Source organism: Acyrthosiphon pisum, chromosome A1 (assembly GCF_005508785.2).
Source record: "Acyrthosiphon pisum isolate AL4f chromosome A1, pea_aphid_22Mar2018_4r6ur, whole genome shotgun sequence".
Lineage (NCBI taxonomy): Eukaryota > Metazoa > Arthropoda > Insecta > Hemiptera > Aphididae > Acyrthosiphon > Acyrthosiphon pisum.
The window spans coordinates 4,711,143-4,719,695 of NC_042494.1; positions in this window are offsets into that span (position 1 = coordinate 4,711,143).

The window sequence follows — 8,553 nt, forward strand, 5'->3', positions numbered from 1 at the left end:
TGATAGGTAGGATTTTAATAGTAGAAAATACGGGGCTGGAAGGAACTTTTTTAATTTGTAGAGGAGTCCGTCGTGCCAGACCCGGTCAAAGGCCTGAGAGACGTCGAGAAAAACGGTGGGGCAGAATTCTTTTTTTTCCAGAGCGCTGGAGATGTGATCGACGGTGCGGTGTAGTTGGTGAATGGTTGAATGATGGGCTCTGAACCCAAATTGAGTGTGTGGGATGATATTAGCATTGGTGGCGATGGAGAGGAGCCTTTTTAATAAAATTTTTTCAAAAATTTTTGATATGGTGGGAAGAAGGCTAATTGGTCTGTATGATTCTGGATTTTCAGGTGGTTTGTTCGGTTTGAGAATAAGAATTATGATAGAGTGTTTCCAGGCCCCAGGAAAGTATGATAATCTAAACAGTGCATTAAATAAATGGGATAAATAAATTATGACTTTGCGAGGTAGGTTTTTTACTATAAAGTTGGTAATTAGGTCATTACCTGGAGATTTTTTGATAGGGATTTTTTTTATTACATTGTTTATTTCTTCGGGGGATGTGGCTTTGGCAGGCAGAGACATTGGGAGAGGAGATTCGAGGAAGTTTTCAACTATTTCCAGTTGAGTGGGACTGGGTTGAATATCATGAGGGCAGAAGCAGTTTTTTAGATGCTGAGCTAGGATATTAGATTTATCGGTGTCGGTAATAGCCCATGAATTGTCTTCTTTTCTGAGAGGAGGGGTGGGTTGGTTTATTCGTAATATGTTTTTAGTTGCTTTCCACAGAGACATATTTTTAGTGGTTAAAGATTCTACATAAGTGCTGTAAGATTGACTTTTGTACTTTTGGATTTCCTTTTTTATTTGGATATTTAGTTTGTTGAGTTTGGTCTTGTCGTTGGGATATCTAAAGTTTTGCCAGTGTGCCCTAGTTCTACGTTTCTCGGTAAGTAGGGCTTGTATATGGGGGGGAGTTTGGTTTTTTGTTTTTTTATTTGCTTGGGGTTTTACAGCTGCTAATGCGGCTTTTTGTATGGAGGTTGTGAGGTGATTAATAGCGTTGTTGATTTCATCGATTGATTTTAAGGAAATGTTGAGTTTTATGTCATTATTTAAAATGTTTTTGAAGGTAGACCAATCTGTTTGACCGGGGGTGAGAGTTTCATTTTGGGATGGAGGAACGTTTAAACCTAGTTTGAGAATTATTGGGGTGTGATCGGAGGACAAGTCGTAGAGGTTGGGTTTAAACACTTAAAAGAATTTATTTCTGAAATTCCAGGGTCTCCATTGTGAGATGTCAAATTACTCGTTGGTTCACCATCTGCATTTTCAATTTTTTTTTGAAAAAAAGATGAAATTGAACAACTACGTTTAGCCATAATTAATTTAGTAAAAATATAAAATTACATACAATTACAAAAACCAAATAAAAATACGTTCGAGAGAATTACTAATAATTAATGATACAAAAATATTGGTTAATTGATAGCATACCTATTTATTTTGTCACGATAAGTATTAAGCACGGTTATCTAAGTACGGTGTAGATAACCCGACCGTGGTATGGTATTAAGTAAAGAATAATGATAACAATGCGTATAACTAAAAGCGTTTTAAATTACTTATCAATTATTTTATCACAGAAAATATTTTCGATAAGAAATTTTAAAACTTCAAATTAGGTACACATTATTTTGATGAACCAAAATCCAATTGTTTTGAGATTAAAAAAAGCCCATGGGGGGGATATATCCCCCATAATCCCCCCCCCTGCGCACGCCACTGATTACAGCAAAATAAGAAAATCGTTACATGAGAAATAGAGTGAATATCAAATGTTGTAAAAATATGAATTTCAAACGCTCATAAAAATTTAATTTGACTTGCTTGTAAACATTTTTTTTTTTGAAAATGGTAGACAAACTTATGAGGAATCTTGTATTACATTTTCAAATCTTAGATTTAAAAAGAAAATTTTTCATGAATTTCTAACTCAAAATAATTTGCAAATTTTCGTCATTTTTACGTATTTTGTCAATATTTGAACTTTAGATGTTAATAAAAAAAGTTGTGGCTATGGATTTTTAATTTTTTTCATTTGCCCTTGAAACAATATAATAGGAACCTTCTATTAAATTTTCAAACTTTTTTAACCAACAAATAAAATTGTATTGATATTTATAGAAAAAAAAACTAAAGAAAATGGAAACTGTAAATGTCCGTAAACAGCTCAAAATAAATCAAAATATTTGAAAAATGTTATGGTGTATAAAAAATGCTAATATAAACATTCAGTCAAAATTGTATGAGTAGCACGAAAAAATTCCCGTTTTTCCTTAATTTTTCTTTTGTTTCTCACGTCGCTATTGAAATCTACTGGGAAATGTTTACTTTTGACCCCCCAAAGTAACAACTAGATTCACTTTCCTATCAGAAAAAATACTGTTGAAGAAAATCCGAGCACTTTTACTGACTTAAAAGGTGATGACAGACACAAAAAAAAATTTAAAAAAAACACACATCATTGTAAAATCAATACATTCATCGCTCCGCTCAGTTTCAAAAATGTATATAATATGATACCGATGTGGTATTCATAGATTTATTATCGAATATTTACCCCAAATTTTATATTTTTCCTGGGACCGGTCCAACGTGTGATCTACCGATAAATGGCTATCTACGATAAAGTGTTGTAGGTAGAACGTGTGATCTACCGATAACAGATACCTATATTTTACACTACAGTGCCTACTATAGATACGATATGGATTTTACGACTTAATCTATATAATTTATTATCAATAAGATATGGATTTTGTGACCGTATTGTATTTTTAAAATATAACTTAAACATTCAGTTGCCATTTAGCATTTGTTCCCAATCGTTTTCAGAAAAAAAATGGTCAACAATAAATCCCTCCCTACCAAAATAAAAATTCTGGATTCGCGACTGAGAACATCAATGCTATATATATACAATATAATCTATAAGTATTCTATTACTCTTAATAGAGACACAATTGAAATTATATAAAATAATATATTATTACAATGTATCACAATAAGCTTAGATCAGTAAAATATATCAAATGCGTCATAGAGAATTCATTGACAGTATCATTTAATAATTGTGATTACCAACAAAATTAATCTTCTGGCGGTACAATTACACAGACAAAAAAAATGTCTTTTTTAATTCGTGTTTATTTTACTCGCACCACAAAGATTAATGGACGATAATAATGTGCCGTGCACAATAAATGATAAGATATTATATGTACTAAAATTCATAATGAAATATAATTACTGTTCGTATAATATTTCTTTTTATGGAGATATAAAATATGCGAGTAATTAGATGGACATAAATAACACCACAGTGCGCGAAAACCATGACTTGAGGAAAATTTAATATATATATATTAAAATATATCACATAATATATATCACACTAATAATAAAGCGTCAAATTAAAAACTTAACTCAATTTAGGTTCACATTTCAATTATTTGAAAAATAGGTCGGCAAATATATTTCGTTTATTTTTTTTCGTTATTATCGACATCAATTCCTTTCGATCGACGATTAATAATACGACTGTACCTACAGTCGGTTACACTGGGTACTTGCAAACAATAAGATCACTATTGTGTGGATACGAGTCAAACGACCTCGCGACGCGTCTACGAGGCACGGGGTTTACTCGTCATGACAAAATAAAAATTTTGATAATAATTATTGTTTATTGATTATTATTGTATGTGCTGTGTCTATGTTGGTCAGAAGTAAGTTTTGTGTACAACAATAATAACTTCGAGACTTTGGAAACTCCATTTCCTCAAACGGGTGATATTTGCGGGAAAATGTTCTATCTATATTATTATCATAACACCATGCGTGTGTGGTTACGCTCGCAACGTCTTAACATCATCTACACATATCGCGCAAAACCGTCCAATCACGTACTCGTATGGCCTGCATATGGGGGAGTGGTGTCCAAGAAATTAGGAAACGCTTTGATTACAACTGTTTGCATATTTTTATACCCGCATGATATTTTTTTAATATAACAATAACAGACAACACTACTGGTCATATTGTATTACATAAAATATTTTTTTTAATCACCACATTAATTATATCATAATACTTCCAGTCCTATAATTATTAGTCCAATGACCGTTTCCAAAACCATTTCCAATGACCAGTTCTTTTTGAACACCCTGTTTATAGGCAAACAGCAAACGTCCGGTCGTATAATTATCGTCCCTGTATGGTTATTAATTTATTATCCGTAAATGAGAACTCGATTTCCACATTGCGACAATATTATATCGAGTAACAAAGTGGAGAACCAAACACAGTACAACTCAAACAATTATTATTATACATAAAGTGTATATTGTAGTGCATTGCAGACTTATAATCCCTGGCCAAAGACTTAGGCAAACTTGAACAAAAAAAAAAAACAATAATAATAACAACTTTAAAATACATGACGAGGTATACTTTAATATAGTTATAGTATAGTTGATTAAGTCTGTCTTCAAACACCGTCAAGTTAGTATCAGCTACTTTCCACTTTCCTTTCGATATAACTATAGTTTTATGGATACATACTTCGAATTTCAATGAATATAGTCATATAAATTTCACATCACTATTACCTGCTATATCGTATAATAATATAATAATAATATGTGATGAAAAATAGTCTTGTAAAGTACTTCTATATTGTTTTAATATTAATGATACCTACATGCATTTTTCTATGCTGTCCGATAATACAAATTACTGTAATTTTATTAACATTAATTCCTAAATCCTATATTTGATTTCATATTGTTAGAAAATAACCTCTCTGAAGGCAACATAATATAATACATATTATTATGCCTATTCAACCATTGGAATAATGATTTTTATTTTTATTTTTTTTTTTTATTGCTGAATCTCATGATAAAAAATATTATTTTAATTTTAACAAGAAAAATATCCTAAGGACACTTAAATTTTCCAACTACCTAAAAATATAAAGTGACTGTAAATCCGAAACAACTTAATATTAATACTTTCGTCAGACTTAAGAATATTATATAGGTATGCATTCTTTTTCTTTCACGTTATAAGTAACAGAAACGTTTCATACTTAAATACATTTTTATTTTTTTTATTGATTATTATCAACATTGACTTCAAAGGCCATCAGTGTTGTAATTCTTTTATTATGTATTTGACAGAGTATTTAAAGATTTAAAGTAGTTATCATTACACTTACACAAGTCGGTTTGGTAACTATTTGATCATTATGAGAAATCCATGAGATAATATTGTATATTTGTATGACCAATAAGATAAGTCTGTTTATCATTCTTTGTTGGGTTCCCCTATTACTTAGATTCTGGATGTCAGACGTTTATTGAATCTTAACGAACCCTAAAAAGTAAATCCATTTTATTTTATATACTATAGTTACAATGTAGCAGCTAATACATCTAGTTAAAATTTAAATAGCATTTCTTACGATTGCTATAATAGTAATTTTATGGTATTTGGATCAGAGTATAAGAAGATGTGTTTTATACTAAGATTATTGATGACTGTGATGATTTCCTTTATAAAGGAACGTATAATGCGATTACTCCTTTTACCCAAATTCAAAACTCTACTTATAGATGTTAATGTCATAATATAGGCTTATAAAGGTTTCCAATTCTGAAAAGACGATCAAAACATAGTAACTCTTTCAAAACTACTAATTGGAAATTATTCGAAAATAAATTAATTTATATTAAATATACATAATAATATTATTATCTATGTGGTAGGTATATGTTTGAACGGATCCAATGAAGCTTTATAAACAATGTTTATAACATAAACATTTTTTGGGTTTTTAATATTAGGTATAAATAACAAATTATTAAAACGATAATTCAATATTACTATTATAATCTAAATACATATCTAATAGGTACTCTAATTATAGTACATAATACATATTACACACAAAGTACCCACAGATTTTAAACAAATTTTTAATTTATTTTTTTTATTCTCACCTGAGTGATAAAAAAACCATTCATTTTTAACGTGAACGTATACTCATGTATTTATGTATTATGTTTATTGCATACAAAATTTAATAGAGTAGGTACCGACATAATATTAAACAATATACAAATATTGTTACTAAAATGATTAAAATGATTATTAACGAGAACATTATGTTGTAACGATTAATATTTTATTTTTATGTATGAAATTATATTTTTCATAAATATTTATTTTATGTTTATACAATTGGTATGTTTCAGAATATTTCTGTCTTAGTTGTACTAATATACAGTTGGATGATAAGTTCAAACATGAAAAATGCAGTCCATCTTCAAGATGTATTTTATGGTGAGTAAACATAGTTTATTTAATAAAATATATTTAGGTACATTTTAAATGTAATATACTACAAAATGAATATATCGTAATTTACATAATAATTTGTACAATTTAAAGACAATAAATTCCGATGCTAAAATTATGAACTTGCAAGAATTGTCCACTATTTATAAGTGTTCACATATTTACATATTATTTAAAAAGAATATAGGTGCTTACCTTTTATCGTAATATTTTTTATTTTACTACATTATTTAATGGAATACAACCATAAACTGAGCACCGTCGATAATTAATAAGCAGACCCTATAATGTAATGTAAGGAAATTATATTATAATTTAATTTTAGTTTTATTTGTTTATAATTTAATTTGAGCCTTTATCGGGCATCGTTATATTTTATTTCTAACGGCTTATTTTTCGTTTCGTAACTAAACTCAACCGAATATTTTTTTTTTAAAAAGCTGTGTGTTGGTGTTAGACATTTCTATGAATTATCCGGTTCATTTATAATTTATAAACATAGATGGATTACAACACAACTTATAACGAAAACGGAGAACATCTTTTGCTTTAATTTTCAATCAACTAAAATACCTCGTCGTATTCTATACCAGTACCTATCATAAAAACGCCTCGATGGTACATACTGTGTTTAATACTGTTTCAGGCAGAAATGAATTTAATTATTCAGATTGTAATATAGTAAAGCCGTGTGATAAACTGAGGGAAAACTCTTAATGCGAAGTGAATTAAATAGCATGATAAAATATTTAAAACCTAAAATTGCTCGAAAAGTACTTTTAGCGCCGGAGCTAAAACTTGTTAGTCGCGGAAGCATTGCTCCGCCTTTGCCGGAAAATCTGGAAAAAGATTAAACTCAATGTACAGCTTTGCTGGAAACGGTTTATTAGCTTGTCGCGATTCTTAATGGTATTACAAATTATATACATATTATATATACTTTCAATTACTTTGGTATATATATATATATAAACAGTATATTATATTATTATGTACCTACCTACTTTAGTCCCTAACTCTCGGTTTGTTAACCGACTTTTAAATGGTATGAACGCTGAGAGTGCATATACGACGATAGAAACCGAATAAAATCGCGTCGATTTCTCGTCACTTGAGTTTGATACCGATAGGTAGTAATGATAATTCGATCGTAAAAGACGCCCTTGTTCTGCCGGGCGTGTTGCGGCGATCATTATCGGGAAAACATCGACCCCGAAACACAGAAAAACCTATCTGCAGTAGTTTTTGTCTGATCGTCTTTTGGTTCGTGATACACAGGCACGTAACCACAATAAACGTTCGGCTATTTTTATTTTTACACACCGACTATACAAATTTCTTAATTTATTACTGAGCAACAATATTATTATATATTATCAATAAATAAATAAATATATATATATAGTATATACATTATACATTGTGTAAAATATAGTGTAGTACCTAAAATCAAACGAATATAGCACAGTCAAATTAGGATATAACCGAGGAAAAAATGGGTGCGCGCTGATGGCTGAATGTTTTTGCGCAAACTTACACATTTATTACACCATTATGTAGGTACTTATATGAACACCACGACGTAAAAAGTTCCGGCCTATATTATTTGAGCTTCAAAGATTATTTGAGAGGTCAAAGGACACGTGAAAACATCATTACGGTAAATATCTTGTTGGTAATGGTTTTACGATTAAAAATAATTTCATAGAAAAATCATAGGAGAAAAAAATGTCTACAAAAAGAGTTTATGTTTGGTTTTATGCACAAGCTATTGTTCCCATTTGGCTTGTGAACTGTCGACTATTCAAAGAAATTGATTTTTTACTAAAAACAAATCACCTTTTCGAAAATATCTTGGATTCTATTGATAGTACGATAGAACTATAGAAAAACCAAAAATATTGTTGACGAAACAATTCTCTACAAGATGAATGCATTTTGTACTACGTACAAGTAACTGTTATTGCAGTATATTATTATATATGTAATGTCAACCTATGAAAAATAAAAGTATATAAAAATAATACGAATACATAATAGATTTATTTGAGGTGTATGTTTTGTATTATCACATAATATTTTCGATGCTTAATCTAAATACATAATGCACGTATTCACTGATTTTTTTATTCTCAAGAACAA